Source organism: Dermacentor variabilis, unplaced genomic scaffold (assembly GCF_050947875.1).
Source record: "Dermacentor variabilis isolate Ectoservices unplaced genomic scaffold, ASM5094787v1 scaffold_14, whole genome shotgun sequence".
NCBI classification, from domain to species: domain Eukaryota; kingdom Metazoa; phylum Arthropoda; class Arachnida; order Ixodida; family Ixodidae; genus Dermacentor; species Dermacentor variabilis.
In genome coordinates this window covers 10,789,727-10,807,500 of record NW_027460302.1, presented here as the reverse complement: position 1 = coordinate 10,807,500, position 17,774 = coordinate 10,789,727, and the positions used below count along the sequence as shown (strand labels likewise).

Below are 17,774 nucleotides of genomic sequence, written 5' to 3'. Positions count from 1 at the left end.
TCATACATCACGCAGACGTCCGCATCTATCCAGTAATGATGCCATTTACAAAAATCCTTAACAACAGGTGCCCGCACCTACGCAATCAACGCCAACTCAATTTAAGGAAGAGCTGTTCAAAAGCTCATCGAAACCATCCAGTTTGGGAAAACCTAATTTGTGCAGTCGTTTTTTTTTTCATTTTGAGAGACGTGAAATCGCAATGAGCGTCCGTTTGTTACGACCCTTTTGTTACTGCGGCTGCGAAATCGTGCATAATACCAATTTAATTGTGTGCTGGTTTGTCGTTTGTCAGCCCTTTGTGTTCTTCAAGAAAATGAACCACAGGTTTATAAATTATGTGCACAAAAATTTTCTCCATCTGCACCAATACGACACCACCAAAATACTTAAACAAAAGAGAAAGCGTCCGAGGCCATGAGGTTTCGGAAATGCCGCGCTCCGAAATTTTCACATCCGCCATTGGGAATATAATTAGTATTCGTTGTAGAAAAAAGAAAATGGAATCAGATTTCAAGTGATCATTGAAAGTGGCCGCGTTTTTTCGGGGCATGTCCTGATGAAATAATTTCACTTCAGTTCGTTGGTTCAATGGCATTTGTTGGCTCCTTGCAGCATGTTTAGATTTCATCTTTTTCAGAATTCTTAGTACTCTCATTGTAGCCTGCACATTTTTCGGTTGTTTTGAGGTATCCATTCCTGAATGACGTTTTTCTTTTCCTTAAAGCTAGCCGCAGAACACGCGCTTTCTATCTAATCATTACAATAAGAATCCAGCATCATCGGTGCGATTAAAGTTCGGGAACTGGCGATTGATTTTTAATGCCGTGATCACGAAGGTTAACACCACAGCATGTTCATACAAGGGGTGACCTGACGCAAGGCGTGATTTTTCAGCATACCAGTCACGATATCTAATCGAATCTAAGATTGAAATGGCGTTCTTAATTAGTTTGGTTCCAGATAGAACAAACAGAAATAAAAAAAAACTTGCCTTTGATTGCCATTCAAATCTTAAGACCGCGTGTAGAAAATGTTCCGGCTTACATTCGGCAAATCAAAATGAACGGCTAAAATTAGTCTATCCCATTAGGTTTCATGCGGGAGATCACGCGAAAGGAAGCCATTCTTCTTTACATGGTTTCTCTCTTTTGCGCTGTCATTTGCGCACGCAAATTTCTTCGTACTGGAATTTTATGAAGCGAAGGCAGCTACAGACTGTTTTCATTGTTTAGTTCATGTTCGTAGGCGCAAATTTTCAAACCTAGTGCTTGGAGGAACATTCCCGCTGCTCTAGAAATGCATGACAGTGCCCGCTCTTTCATTTCTCCAATCGCTCGCAAACACATTGCATTGCTAGTCTACAGCGGCAATACAAAGTGACGTTTCACCATGCACGTCGAAGTTGATTACCAGTACCGCGCCAGCGTCGACTGGCCGTCGAAGCGACGAGCTCAGCAGCGCATGCGCAAGGGCCGACACCACCCCAACCGAGCTTCCCTGCTTATCGGAGAGAGCAGGTGCGCGTGAACACGGGCGCGCCTGAGTATCTGAGTTTAAAAAAAAAAAAGAACTGTGCCCGAGGCATTGACAAAGACCAGTGGTCGCGGTCGCTCTGAATCTTATCGTTTATAGAAAAGGTGGGATGGCGGCGCTTCCTCGAGGGTCAAAACGTACAATCGTTGAACTAGCGCTCCCGGCGTCAAGTGGAGTGCATCCTTCTTCTTGGAACGGTTTGCAATTGACTGCTTCAATGTGCCGACCACGCGTCACGGGTCGCGTATAGAGCCAACCGTTGGCAAGAACGCGTCTAGCGTAGCAGCAGAACCGATCGCGGTTGCGATAACCCATCGCTGGTAGCGAAAAAAAAAGAAACACACCCTCACGCAGTTGTGGCAATAACCGCACAAACCAATGTGGTTTTATATGTAGCTTCGCAGGTCACAGTAGAAGGGCACTGAAACTTTCTCATAACGCACACCGCTGTAGTCCACAAAGAACAAAGCGCACAAAATAGATCTGATACAGCCGCACTGCATTATTTCGTGTTTTCACTATATCATAACTTTCGTGTGCATGCCACGCAGGCCAGGAGTAAAAGGCAAGAAAAAAAAATTATACGCGAACCTAAGCTTTGACTTGGCTGCTCTGGCACTCGCATTTATGTTCTCTAGGCGAACGCAATGCAGAAACTGAACTCGAATTTCCAATAATGGAAGTTCGTATTTGGCGACTTGGTTGTATTTTTGGCTATTTGCGTTTTTCGCCCGTGCATGCGCTTCACTGCGCTACTCTTTGCCCCTTCAACGTGGCTTCACTGCCCTGCGGGAGTGTTCTGCGTTAAGCCGAACCAACAGGCAAAAAGCCTGGGCGCCGCTATCTTGTTGAGAGCGGCGCCGGGGACACAATCGCGCCTAGCACATAGAGTTCCACCCCCCAAAAAAAAACGGAAAAAAAAGTAGCCTTATTTAAACGAGAAAGATGCCACGAGTGCCCCAACGGAAAGCTTTAAAGGTTACCGAAGGGTAACTGAGGGCGACGCAACGAGCTTTGACCAGAACGACGATGGGTGTAGCGTCACGAGGGATAGGAATAGAGCAGATTGAGGGGCGAGCGAACAAACGCGAGTTAATGACACCTTAGTTTAAACCATGAAAAAAGGAAATGAGCATGCAATGTGGGGGGAAGGTGGTCATTAAGGGTTACGGACTCAATTCCAAGAGAAGCGAAGCGTAGCAGGGGGTGGCAGAAAGTTCGGAGGGCAGGTTAGATTAGGAAATGTGCAGGGACTACCTGGCGACAATTAGCACGTGACCGGGGTACTTGGATAATTATGGGAGAGGCCTTTGCCCTGCAGTGGGCGTAGCCAAGAGGAGGATGATGAAAAGTTGGCAACAGGTCTTCATAACATACAAGTTGGAAAGCTGGAGCACCTTTGAACCCTTGAATATATTTCGCAAGACTTGGCCACACGACAAGTTTGTTTTCGAGGCGTTCGCTCCCACTGCTGCGAAAATGTGCACACAAAGGCTGCACAGTAGTTGCCAGAAATCGGGCACTCTATTTTTCTTTCATAGGGAATCTTTCTTCCACTAGGGCAGCGGATTTTGGCAGGGCAAGCTTGCGTTGGCGCTGTGGTTTACGGATCTAAGCAATAGTGAACTCTAAAATCCAGTGTTGGCTTTGAGCGGGATTCACATTGGTTGCCAAACCCAGGGCTAATCATACACCCCTCCCCGTCCTATAGTGGCTCATTACAGCAGACAGAAACATCGGATAAATAACAATCCTATTTCTTAGACATATAATTTGCCGATTCTCCCTCCTGGTTCTTTCTTTTGCTGTTATTTATTTTTCTCGAAGGCCGTAATTAGAGATTTGCTGGTGCGGCTGTCCCATTTGCGCGGCAAGAAGTGCGACGGTACACACAGGTGGAGTGGCCGTTTAATTACTCTCGTGGTCCGCGAACCGGCATCGTTGTGTATGGTATAGGAATGGTGCGTGTGAAGTCAGTGCTCGCTTCGAGCTTGTGTTCTTCATTTTGATTGAATGAAGTCTCACCTAAGTGAGCGGGTGCCGATCTCGGAGGTAGTGCAATACCGGGCCGACCTGCGGCGGAGGTGAAGCAGGCTTCAAGCACTCCGGCAACTTCCAAAAATAGGTTTAATATCGTGGGTCCACATAGAACCCGTATCAGATATTAAGCTGATAAGAACAGATACTACACACAGAGAATTTTTATTAACATGTGGCTTCCATGTCGAGTATCTATGTACATCGTTCTAGTGTACAGCACAATGAAAAACACAGCATAAAACGAAACAGACCAAAATCCACATGATGGTATGTACAATGAATACATGATCATGATATATACAGGAGTTGCTTCTCCGTGGAAGGTTTATTGACATATTCCTTTGCGACCAATTGCTATATACGCTTTGCTTGAACAGAGCTTCATATACAGTACACGATATGAGTCAGAGTTGTCGATACACGGGTAGTCTAATATTAACACCAGTCCCCCTTGGGGATTGTTACCTAGGAACCGTCAATTCAAGTATTCTGTTTTCAATTTCCCAAACAAGACCGAACTCTTTTTCTGTTGAGTTCGTATTCTACTCCCCCCGCCCCTGTATTGTAATCATCTACATTGTGTTAGCGTGGCTGAATTTTCTCTCCTAGCTTGGAGAGGAATGGATGTCTAGGAGGGGACAGGGCGTCGTGATTTTAGAAGTGGCTCATGGGGGCTACGATCTTGTCATCTTTGACTTTCCAAAACCGAGTGTGCCACTTTATAAGAAAATGGTCCACTCCGTTTCTCGCGAGTTCCTTGGATAAGATGTTTTTCATCCACATCCGGGTGTACTTTAGTACAGGATATACAGCTTTTTGCGGTCGTCTCCTCAGTTCCGCAAGTCCTCGTCTTTTCCATATACAAAACATGAGGATGAGTGATAATAGCTTCTCGAAGCCGGATTTCTTGGTCCCCGGTTGGAGCAGTCTACATCTGAATGTCTTGCTTGCCACTCTCCAAACCGCTTTGGCTGGCCCGCACTCCGTGAGGGCATGCTTTTGGGATTCTGGTTTGGCGCAGTTGGGACATTTGTCTGTCTCAGTTATCCTGAGATGTTTCAGTCGTGATTTAGTAGGTAGTACGCCCCATCTTCGTTGCCATTCAAAATCCCGTATTTCCCCCGGTAGATCTGTTTTTGCCCACCATTTCCATTTTGCCGGTGTACTTTTCATCACTTCGCCTAGTTCAAGCTCTATTGATGCCATTACGGCATTTACTTCGGCTGGTTTGACTTCTGTTATTGGAGTGTCTGGGCACAGTTCCTCGATCACCTTGCAGGTGTGGACTGCATCTTTATAAAATTCCAGTGGCCTTTCTGCGCGCGGACCATACCATTTCACTGGAGCCACGAAGCGGCCCAGCGTGCTGAGCCAATAGTGAATGGCCGTGATTCCCACATATTGGTCGCTGTTGATCAGCGTTCCTAGTGTTTTGGCCGCTAGAATTCTGGCTGTCTGGGCTACATTTGGTATGGCGAGGCCCCCTCTTGATTTAGGTAGCCGCATAATTCTTCGGGGAAGAGGTGCGGGCTTCTTTTGCCACAGGTACTCACTTATGACAGATTCAAGTTTTGTTGCCACTAATCTGGGCATTCGTGCAACTCTTGCCACATAGAAAGCAGGTGCGCACAGCTTGGATTTGATTATCTCAGCTTTCTCTACTAGACTGAGTTCCGGGGGTGTTGTCCCATCCGCCACTTTCCGTGCTTTGCTCAGGGGTTCTATCCAACTTTTTGACGATACGTCTCCCGATTTGAACCAGATTCCGAGCACTTTTACTGCTTCTAAGAATTGTATTGCGGGTAGTTCTTGTTCGTTGAAGGAACCGAAACGTAGTGCTTTACTTTTCTTCTCATTTATTTTTGCGCCGGACAGGCTGGCGTATTCATTAAAAATGTGTAGCACCGTTCTGTAACTGTCTTCGTCTTTTATGAAAAGGGATATGTCATCCGCAAACGCAGAGATTTTCACTTCAAGGTTCCCCGGCAATGGGAAGCCCCTAATCCTTTTTTCTTCGTTTATTTTCCGCAGCAAGGGGTCTAATGCTAACACAAACAAGCTGGGCGATAAGGCACAGCCTTGGCGCACACCTTTGTTGATACTAAAGTGTTTGGTTACCTTGTTGTTAATTAAGAGTTCACTTTGGGAATCACGGTAAAAAGTTCTTATAATGTCAATGAATTCTTGTGGAAAGCCGAAACCGTTCATTACACTAAACATATATTCCTGCCGCATGTTATCGAATGCTTTCTCTTGATCGATAGTTACGAATGCACCTTTGTGCTGCTTCGCTTTGGCATAGGCAAAAATATCACGGGTAAGAGTCAAGGCCGCAAAAATGGATCTGCCAGGGATCGCTGCTGCCTGAAATTCAGATATGATTGTGCGTGTGATGTTGCTTAGTCTGCTTGCTAGTATTGACGTGGCTATCTTATAATCCGAGTTGAGCAAAGTCACTGGGCGCCAGGCATTAACATCGAGCGGGTCGGCATTGGCCTTCAGAAGAAGGATGATTCTGCCTTGTGTGAATGATGCGGGTTTTATGCGACTCTTGATTACGTCGTTCAATGTTTTTACTAGTCGGTCTCCAATTTCTGAAAAGAACGCGTGATAAAAGCCGATAAGGGTTCCGTCCGGTCCTGGGGCAGATTCTTTGTTCATGTTACTGATTACGCGAAAGGCTTCTTCCTTTGTGATTGGTGCATACAAGTGACATTTGTCTTTTATTTGCGGGAGTTGTGGCAACCATGTGGGCGGGATAGGTACGGGTTGGCCGTTTTTTTCTTGCACGATTTCTTGGAAATGATCTATGAAGATCTTTTCTATTGCTGCCTGATCTGTTATCATGTCTCCATTTTTGGATCGTATTTGCTTGATGTTGTTCTTAACCATCGTTTGGCTGGCGTCACGCTTGATGTCTCTTTCCTTCACTGACTGTTGTCCTTGGTATCCCATGGGCTGGCTCGATCCATGTTTTATTTCTTTTATGTGCTCTCGATATCTGTCGCGCAGGTACATTAAATATTCTTGCATACAATATGTCAGATCGCCCCCTCTTTCTATTATGCGTATCCTTCTAGATATTTCATTCAGTTTTGCAGTGAGTTACTGTTGTCTTTCTTTTCCTGCTTCTATTAGTATTCCTTTCCACTGATTTTTCAAGTCGTCCCACTCTGTATCCTCTGGAGTAAGTTCCATGCATCGGGCGAGGTTCTGCTTGATGGACTGGCATGATTCTTGGTCCCGTATGAGATTTACGTCCATTTTCCACCTGTTTGGTAAAAGCTCTGGTCCGCTCTGTCCCTTTATCTTGAAGCTGAGGGGTCTATGGTCGCTGAAAGATTTGTGTCCTTCCGGACCATTAATGATTTGGATTGCCAAAACATCGGAGATCAATTCCGCAGAGAAATACGCTCTGTCGAGTCGTGATTGTGTTGTTCCGCAGGAGCGTGTACTACCAAACGTGCTGCCATGCGCCACTATCCAGGCGTCTTACATGTTGTGGTATAACAGTAATTTACGTAGCTCCCTTGCGTGGTGATTGGGTTTCCCCTGTCCTGGTCCCCTGATGGCACGAAAGGCGTCCAGGACGCAGTTGAAATCACCCACCACCGCGCAAGGTGACTTGGAGGGTATGTAATCCCAGAGGTCTTTAAAAAAGTCGTTCGTTAAATTCCTAGATACCGGCACATACACGTTCATTATTCTGATTTTCTGATCACTTATGTACATATCCAGGCATATAATACGGCCCTTCGTATCATAGGTGCAAAAGGTTCTATCGCGGAAGCGACCAGACGCGAAAACTATTCCTGTTCCGCACGATTTGGAGCATGTATATGAGAAAAAGGCGTCGACTCCGTTCTGTCGACGAAAAGATGCCACATCTTGTGGAGTGCGTATATTAGTTTCTTGTAAAAATAGGATATCTATGCCCTTGTCTCGGGCGAAAGTAAGTAGTTGTCTTTGCTTTTCGAGGTCACGAAGTCCTCTAACATTGAATGTTGCACAGTGGAGGCATTCCATTGACAAAAGAAAAAACAAGAAAGTCCTACAAAAGGTGGGAGGTACTGCAGGGCGTTTGTGTTTTGTGTCTGATTTGGTTTTGACCTGGTGTTTCTTAATGTTCATTGCCGCACCCGTACTTTTGTAGTTTGCGCTTGCTCCGTTTCAACTTCCGATTACTATTGCGGTTGGTGTCGCCAATCTTATCTGCTGATAATGATTGCGTGTGCGGCTTCGTTCCGTCCACATCGCCGCGGCGTGCTTTACGTGGTTGCATTTGTTGTTGTGTGTGTAGGGCGGTTTACAGGACCGCGCCCTCTTCACCCTTCCCGCCCTGTACAGATAATTCCATGTCGCTGTCCGAGGAATCTGTTCTCGTTCGCGGGTGAAATTTTTCTGGGTTTTTTGCATGTCGATGTTTTAGAATCGCCCTCGCTACTTGACAACTCTCCTTTCTTCCTCCGTTGCGTGTTCGGGCTCTCGCTTTGTTTTCCATGTCCTTGTTCTTGACTTCTGTTTTTTCGCGATGATCTCGATCGTTGTCTCTGTTCTTTCGTTAAAGGATTGTTGGTGGGCGTTGTTTTTGATTCTTGCCTACTCTGATGGTTCGAAGGTGCTTTGTTCGCCGGCGTTTGCATTCCTGCTGTCGACGTAGCTCGCGGGGAGGGGGGCGGAGGCATGTCTAGATGTTCTTCTATGTCTGGTACGCGGTAACGCCCACTGCTCACGATTGGTTGCTCTTCCAAGTCCTTTTGCTTTTGCGCATTTAATCTGGAAGGTTGTTTTACGTGCGTTTGTTTTAAGCTCTGCGTTTTGGGTTTAGGTTCTGGCGCTTGGGGAGCCGGCTTTGCTGCGGGGCTTTCGGTTGTTTTGTTTTTGTCCCGCGCCACGTTCGTGTCATTATCGGTGATTGTCGCACTATCGCTCGTCTCCCCTGAGGAGCTGGTTGGAGTTGGCTCCTCGGTTGTTTTTTCCTCAGTCGATTCGACAGGACTGGATGACGCGCTCATTTCCGTACTTGTTATTCCCGGTGTTTCCTGGCTACTGGTTTTGCTCGGCGCGTCGCCATTCGAATAGTCTCGACGGGGGGTTGGAGGTTTTGCTTCGCGAGGCTGTAGCACCTGTAATCCTGAAGCCTTTGGCAGTTCTGGGAAATCAGTATCTGATGGAGCGCCGCGTGCTGACGCTACGTCTGCCTTTGGGAGGGCCCACGCCGCCCCCGCGTACGATCTCGCGTAGGCTCGACTACGAAAGCATGCCCGCGTTCCATGGTGGCCTCCGCATTTTCTACATTGCTCTTCGCATTCCGCGTCGTTGTGCCCGAAGGTGCCACATCTCTTACAGAACGGGGCTGTACATGCGTTCGCCATGTGGGACCCGTCCCCACAGCGCGCGCACACGCGACGCATGCCCCCATACTCGCACATAACACGGAAACCCTGAACTGTCAAAAAATTCGGAATGGGCTTGGTCATTTCTATCCTCACGACTCGCACACCGTTCAGTTTGTTAGACCGGTTGTTGGCCTTCGCGAAGGAAATGCTATTGACTTTGCCATACTGTTGTAATGCAAAGGGCGAAGATTCCGCCGACAAATACACGGGGTATCGGTAAACATTGACAAAAGTCACCGGTGGTCTGACCGCGTCGACCGGCACTTTAACGTTGTTGACAAAGAACCCTTCTGCTACCATTAATGCAGTCGCTTGTGTGGCATTGAGGGTACAAACGAGAAACTTCGCCCCCCCCCCATATGTTGGTGCGCCAACACGCTATCTTCCCCAGCTGTACTCTCCACCGCGTCAATAAGGTCATCAATAGAAATGTCTCCGTCAGGAGCATCAAACAAAAAACAATTTTCCCTTAATGGGGTCTCACAGCTGGTCTCAAGGCTGGGGGGCGTTGCCATGCTGCTGCTGGCTGGCTCCTCCGAAACTCGTGACGGAACTAGGTTCCACTTGTGTCGTACAGCTGGCGCGGGCGCCGCTGTACCCTGGTAGTCAGCGAGCTCAGCAGGTGGCGCTGGCTCCGCTATGGGCAAGAGGTTGGCCGGCGGCTCGACAGGGGGCGCTTGCAGAGGTGCTGGCTCCCGTGATCATGGGCCGCTCGGCAGGCGCTGGGGAGGCCCACCGGGTTGCTCCGCTGCTCAGCAGATGGCGCTCGGGCGGGCGGGTGGACGGGCGGGATGCTCCTGGTCGGCAGGCGCTCGTAGACTCCTGGAGGTCCGCCGTAGTCCCGACGAGACCTCCGGGGTAGCAGGGCTGACTCGTCGAGAAGGTCTTCTCGGCCTGGGGCAGCGTTCTTAGCCAAAAGGCCGAGAAGCGATGTCCATCACTTCACTCCATTGTACTACTGCCTTGTGGGCGCCCTGCCGACATTGGTAACCTCAGCAACAGCGTGGGCAATTTTATAAAATTCAGCCTGTCTAGAGACTCTATGCTCTCTATCTGACGAATAAACTCGCGACGCCTCAGTCTTTCGCTGTTAACGAAACGCTGTCGCGTAGAAACGAGACCCGAGTGCAAGCTTGTTTGTATGGCCAAACCAACGACGGCAACCTCGTAGAAAACGGAGCAGGCGAGCGGAAAATACGCGCAAGGGGAATGCTTACTTCCGTCTGAATGCGGCCGCTCGAGGTGACTTTCTTTGAGGCCTTCGTTTCAAGCCCTTGCGCAAGTAGCACGCGCATTTCCTTCATTTCTTTTTATTTACCGCAAGGCCCACTGAAAATTTTGATACGGCACAGGCCGGGACGGATCGCAACGTGTAGAATCGACCGGTAGAATTAGGCAGCATGCCCCATGTTCGAAGACGAGCAACATAGAAGTGAATGAAAAAAAATAAATATAGAAAAGACTGCGCACTCCTTCCAACCGGAAACAGAGGGGGGAGAAGAATCGCCATGTGAAGCACAGGTATTGTATATTAAAAAAAGTGCTACCTCATAATCTTTACCACTATCGCGCGCGCGTGTGTGTATATGTATATATACACACATGCATATATATATATATATATATATATATATATATATATATATACACACACACACACACACACATGCTAGCATAGCTTAAATGCAGCTGGGAAGCTCAGCCTTACACAAGAAGAAAGGACCACCCCTTTCGCAATCCCCATTTGAAACATTTAAGTGAGAAACGTCAGTACAGCCAGGTCGTTCGAAACTGGCTCGAAAACGCATTGGCGCCATCTGTGTACGGAAATAGGAAAACCTACGGACTTCGCCATACAGAAAGAAAGGTAGATGGCGCGAGCGAACGAGAGCCAGTGAGTAACGGCAGAAACGTCTTGGGAAGAGAGAAAAAAAAACACGCAAAGGTTGTTGGCTTGTGGCAGCATTCTATTTTACAGCGAGTAAAGAGCATAGCAGCTTCTACAAGAGCAGCTAAAAAAAGACGAACGTGAGAGGGAGACAAACAGGCGTGTTTCCTTAGAATGCAGAGCATGCAGCACACACTGTCAAGTGCCAAAGAGACGGGGAAAGCAGATGGCGCGAAGGTGTATGTCGTCAAAGCTTGAAGGCAATTTCTAAACTACAAGGCGTGCCGAAGTCAACGTACTCTCATCAGGTTGGTCCCGCCTCCAATTGCATTTAAATTAAAATTACAGTCGCCTCAAAGGCAGAGAGAGAGAGAGAGAAAATAAATACACTCGCTTCGTGCAGCTGCACCCGTTCAAATTTTACAGCAAGAGCACTCCCGAAAGTGCAAAGCCCGCTGCTGCCTGGGCGGAATGCGCTCGCTTCAGGAAATCGCCGTGCTTGCCTCGGCAACCAAGAGGTGTCGCGCGGCACACTGCTGCATTGTAGCACACCGGGAACCGTGCAGACGTCGGCGATCGCCTCGACATCGCTGCGAGCGCTCGAAGAGACAAAGTCCGAAACGACGTCAGCCGGGGCGGCGGGAGCTCGATACCCTTCACGAAACTTCTGCGTGTACACCGCCGCACGGCCACGACGGAATCGCTGGCATCCTGCTCGCAGCTGCATTGTGCCGCGCCGGGAATCGTGCAAACACCACGCAGACGTCAGCGTCGGCCCAGACATGGCTTCGAGCGCTGGAAGAGACAAAGCCCGAAACGACGTCAGCGAGTACGACCGAGTACGAGTACGAGTACCGAGTACGACGCCTACCACGTCCTTCGCCCAACACGGAGCTACTTATAGACGAGGCTGGCAGGCGGTGAACCTCCTGCACGCGTGCGGCGCACGAGCAGTTGCGTGGTAAGCGACCGTGTCTGAAGCCCAAACACCACCGAGGCAAAGATTGCCTTAGCAGCGCGCCGCTTCAGCAGGCACCGCAGGGACGACTAAAACCTAGCGGGGGGCATCGTCTCGTGTAGCGTCGCCCCTGCCCCAACTGCAGTGGCCCAGTCTTTAGGGGACAGAGACTGCGAAGCACTTGGACCGACGGCGGACTACGACGGAACGCGTCAGCGCGGCCAACGCTCTCGAAGGAGACATTTTCCGTTTCGCGGCAATTTCTGCGCCGTGCCGTGCTCTGCTCGGTCGCAGACGGCGCTATCGCGTCGAACCGTTTTCGGGGGCCACCCTTCTCCTCCCCGCTCCTTGCAAGAATCTGCAGATTCCTGCGACGAAGCCCGGAAGGGGTGCCCACACAGCTGCGGTGACACGAACGAGCGACCAGCTCTGGAGCTCGACGTACTCCGAAGGCAAACAACGCAAATTGCGATCGCTTCCGACTCTCTCGCAAACGTGCGCGCTACATGGCAACGAACGTTGGCACCTCGCGCTTGGACCGCTTTTTCCCTGCAGGTATCCGACACCATCCTGTGGCGGTCTTGCTAGAGGCGCGCACACGTCGCGCTGCAGTAGATTATAATGCCTCGTTTCCGTCTCTTCGAAGCTTTGGCACAACGGCTCGCCACCGTCTCCTTCTTTGTGAGGTCGCTGGCGCGTGGCATTAGCGCTCAACGTACTGTCCATGATGCCGACGAGGTCAAAACGAGTCGACAGACGCACGTTCCCTGTGCGCCGAAGGCTCTCTTGATATGTGATCCGACCCTCAGACAGACGAAGCCAAGGGAAGACCCAAGGCCGCAATGTGCGTTCAAAGAATCAGTGCTCAGTGTGTCCTGCAATTCACACCAAGTCTCGCAGCTGGCTGCGCTCTTCATCGACCCGAGAACCGAGTGATCCACCGCTTAGAGTTGTGAAAAATAGTTTGTTCAATTCAGTACAGTACAACCAGGGTTTCAGGCACGTGGCGTCTCCCTGTGTGTGGTTTCGAAGAGCGCCTTTCGGAGTGTGCTCTTTCGGCGTGCGTACTCGCGCAGCTCTCCAAAACAACTCGGCCAGTGCCAGGGAGGGGCTTTCTGCGCCGGAGCCACAACAAGTCCACTTGAGGCGGAAGACGAAGCCAGCAAGTGCTTGGCCGGAAGTGCGTTCGAATCCGGGACTACGGTCCCCCGTCTGTCCGTACTTTTCCTCTTTCGACGTGCGGCGCCTTCCCAAAGCGCACAAGTCCGCTAACCGCAGAACGCTTCCGACGTAGCAAAGCCGCGTTTCCTTCGGTACTTCGCAGCAACGCCGCCTTTCCCTCGGCGGCGGGCAAATAGCCTGCAGACGACGTCGCATTGAACCGCGATCTCGACACCTCGCGCGTCACGAGCAGGAGCCGACCGGCAGCCGCCGGCCCCAGTCAAAAAAAATCGTCAAGACGTTTTTGACGGAACGACAGCATTTCTGTGTGCAACGACACGATTCTTGTTTGCAACGATAGAATTCCTGTTTGCTGCTTTCCGTCACCGACAGAAATGCTGTTTGCAACGATAAAATTCCTGTTTGCTGCTTTCCGTCACCGACAGAAATGCTGTTTGCAATGATAGAATTCCTGTATGCAGCCTTCCGACACCGATAGCAATGCTGTTTGCAACGATAGATTCCTGCTCGCACCCTTCCGACACCGATAGCAATGCTGTTTGCAACGACAGCATTCGTGTTTGCTGCCTTCCGTCGCCGACAGCAAGGCTATTTGCACGGCCGTCTATAGCTGATGCCACTGACGGAGCGTCAATATGGCGGCCGCGACTAGATGGGCACTGTAACATACGCGTCGCCGAAGCAACGCATGTTAGGTTATGCGCGCGTTTATAAAGGCATGATGTGACACCAAACCCCAAGTATTCGATTAATTGCATCCTCATGAGGGATCGATGCTAGCGGATTTGTGTTGCAAGTCAGCAATGACGAAGGAAAGATGTCGCGATTGGTTGCCGAGGCGTCGTGCTCTTTCAAGCTCGTTCCGGCCTTGATTGTAAACGCTTAAAACAGTCGTACACGCGTGTCTTGCTTTATGGCAATAACGAGTCCACGCGTTTATGCACGTATCAGAAAAGTTGCTTCGTCAGTTGGCTTGCATGCGGGTGCACTTCGGAAGATTGAAGCTGTGCGGCAACTAATGCGACCGAGCACCGGTCGAGACTACATCATATGCACGTACAGTCGATGTTATCGGAAGCGTGTCAATGTTTCGTTCCGTGGAAATTAATCACCGTAGTGAGATTATATTATGTTTGTCTTTGACTGCGTACGGAGCTGTCGCGCCAGGTCTGCGTGTGCGGCGGCAGCACATCGAAGCTATCTTGCAGATTGCGTTTTGCCTGCGGCCCTTTCCCTTCTTTAAGAAATCAATACAAATTTCACTTCAATTTGTGAAGAAGCATGTTTTATTTTTCTGAGGAAAAACCAAACAATACATATGCGGTTCAAATTCAAGAGACCCCACTGAACTGTGTAGTTGTGAATGCTACAAATGCAAAAATGCTGTGAACAAGAACAGCGTACACACAACCTGTCACTTGGAAAATGCTCACATACTACTAATGCCTAAACGAGCTGCCAGAGTAGAAAAACTAGTATATTTAAATTACAACCAGCGTTATATGTAATACACTCAGTGTAACTTTAGGCACAGGGCAACACATGTAACAAACACAGAAACTAGTCAATTTTTCAAATGGCCATTTAATATATAGGCTGCACTAATGAACCACATCAGGATGTTAAAAATGATGGGTAATGAGATCCCATGTACAACACTTTGTACAAAAAATTACATAAAGCTTTGAAGGCTACAGAGAGAACAATATAGAACAGATTGAGCAAAAAGAACTAAGAAGAAATGGAAGTACAGTAATAAAGAGCAGATCAATATCTTATAGCGACCATATAATAATTTATACTTACAGCCAGAGGAGCACGACAGTTCACATGATACAACATAGGTGCAGCTCACCCGTCCTAAGTAACAGGACAGACAAAATAAGTCCAGCATTACAGAATGGGAGTAACACAAATGCAACCATACAGAAAAGTTTACATTGCACAAAGACAGGGAATTTGTGGGTGCAGACTTAGCATGAGTGAATGGAGACCTCAGAAAAGTCTGCGTCCCATATGCTTTATGATGGTCGAACAACCGCACCTTTGCAATTGAGCAGAGAATCAACTTCCTTCTCATTCAGCTTGCTGTTATGGTCATGTCTTCCTAGGACACTTGTACACCAGTGCTGTCCAATGCTCGCAAAACTAACAGGTCCTACAGAGCATTCAAGGCCAAGCCCGTCGGACATGTCTGGGGCTACCTCGAAATGCTTCAACCATAGCAACAATTGCCACCGCGAGATACCACCCAACAATGACCCATGTAGCCATCGACACACTCCAGGTGCATGTTCACCATATAGCTAGAGTCCCTGACCACCATCTCACTCGCTTGCCTGAGAAAAAACCCAAGACAGTGTTTTCCAGATCAGTTGCAGCTAACCAGCACTCTTTATCATTGAGGCACTCGCCCGCAACAAGAACGCCATCCCCTCTGTGGTGCTTGAAAAAGCCTCCCGTGTACCTTGCTGTTCCAGAAATAGTGACGAAAGCTAGCATGACCACCACGGCTCTCAAGCAAATCACATTGGAACTTTTGCATTGTTCGTACGCTAACCGAATCCATGTTTACATGGACGATTCCGTCTCGGAAAATTCGACAGGCGCCATTGTTATACCGTCTCAGTCAGTTGTCACCAAGTTTAAGGCTTCACACGTAATGATATCTACAGGTTCCAAACTGGCCGCCCTTCGCGCTGCTGTTAAAAACATTGAAAAAGAACCACCTAACAAACGGGCAATATTTTGTTATTCGAAAGCAGCTCTCCAGAGCTTGCGAGGTTTACGACGTGGCAATTATGAACACCTGGTGTCTAAAATCAACGAAACTTGCCATTGTGGTTCTGAACGAGGACATGATATCATCTTTCAGTGGCTGCCAGGACATTGTGGCATCGTTGGTAATCACCTCACCGATGACGCTGCCGGACGTGCGCAGGCTGGCGCAGCATCACTCCTTATACCTTTATCGAGAGTAGACGCTGCAAGAGAGCTTGTCTGTCTCGCTCGTACCATCATGTTAAGTTACTGGTATACACCACAGAACTTTGAGTATCATTTTATCATTTAGGAAAAATATGTGGTACACAGGTAGCAAACAGCATGTGCAAAACATAGCTATCATAAGTCATTACAAGCTAGTGCACATTAAAAAGGACCACTAAAGTGAAACAATAAATCAGTTTAGACGAATAAAGCATTGTTTGAGAACCCTGAAGGCAGTTATTTCAAAATAATATTTTATTAGATGAGAAAATGAAGGTCGAAGTATCAGCATTTGAATTTCATGCCGAAACCTCGACGCCAATACGTCAGTGTGACATCAGGGATTCCAAAGCATATGTTTTCACATCTGGGCTGCGTTGGCTGAGTAAAGGTTCCCGAAACTTGCCATGTTTAATATTTGGTTCATTTAGAACACAATGTAGTCAATCTGTACTGCTATATAATTAAGTAGGCTCTAGAAGATGCCATCAAAATTCATGTCACAGTGACCAGTTGCGGGAACTTCAAGGAGGCGTTGCCACCCATCTTTCATTCTCGCGCTTTTCTGCCTTACCAGGCGTGTTATCATGGTAAGAGTGGTGTTTTCAGTGTCGTTTGAAAGGTAGTTTACTGATGCAGAAGAAATCATTTTTCTCTTTAGTGTCCCTTTAAAAGTAGACAAATAAAAGTGAATTTGGATCGCTGCTACGAACAATCCACTTCTTTACAGTAAAAATGGCTCCAATAGGAGTCATCCCTCTTGGTTTACTGCCAAGCATCTGTATCCTAGCAAGTCGAGGCTCACAAATGCATGCTACAAAAATGCAGCAATACTTATCTTTTCTTTTTTAATATTTATTTTAACATGCTCCCTCATTGTCATTTATACCCCTGTTACACTAGATGTTTTAATGTCACTCAAAGTGAACAGCATTAGCATCGAATGACATTATTTGGCTGCTACACAGCGACACTTAACGCGATTAGAATCAAATTACTTTCGCAATCGAATGAGTTTGAGAAACTCAGTGCCTTTTACTCGGCATCTCCACCATAAGGGGCAAATTTGGAATTTGGGGGCCTTAGTTTACATGTCCAAGTTACATGGACGTATTTGGAGGTGTTGATATGTGCTTGTCTGTATGTGATGCCAGTCTCTTGCCTGTTCCCCTACAAGGTCGGGGTGTGGGCGTCTGTATTGAAGCGAAGCTTTCTCTGACTTTCCCACTGCTGTTGCTGTGGCTACTGCTGTCTGCTACACCATGGCGTTAGGGCGTGGTTCAGAGCGTGTGTATACATGACAGTGGCGAGTCAGAGAGAAGAGGGAAAGAGGAAACTCGTTTGGACCCCACCATGTTGGATGTGCACAATGCCCTCTGGAGCTCTCTGGGCATTGCCACACCAGTCCCTAGACAGCTGTAATTATCCGTGGTCCCCCTCAAAAGCAGTGCAACTAACGTGCAAGTCCAGAGGGGACATAGAACTGTAGAGAGCAAGGAGAAGAGGCAGTTCCCATACAAGGGAATGGGGGGGAAGGCGACGTGAGAAGGCAAGGAAACCCTACTACTATACGACAGTGGTTGCAGGGAAACTGAATAAGCTTAAGTTCAAGCTATGGTACACGTATCTGCTATTTCTGAAAAATAAACACCGTGCAAATATCTCAAGTGGACAAATTACACAGGGCGTGCCAGAAGCAGAGCTGCTCTAATTAAACTGCACCACAGGGCCCAAGCAACACTATGGAAGTAGTTGACCGTGAAATCAGCACTTCTGTGCCCAC

At 48.3% G+C, this 17,774-nt stretch overlaps 1 non-coding gene and 1 pseudogene across 1 annotated transcript; both read right to left on the bottom strand.

Moving 5' to 3' along the window:
- Positions 1–3,568: 3,568 nt before the first annotated feature.
- On the bottom strand, positions 3,569–3,739 carry LOC142567859 (U2 spliceosomal RNA; annotated as a pseudogene).
- An 8,881-nt stretch (positions 3,740–12,620) lies between these two features.
- On the bottom strand, positions 12,621–12,773 carry LOC142567887 (5.8S ribosomal RNA). The gene has a single exon (XR_012825289.1). It is a non-coding gene; the product is annotated as a 5.8S ribosomal RNA (ribosomal RNA).
- Positions 12,774–17,774: the final 5,001 nt, after the last annotated feature.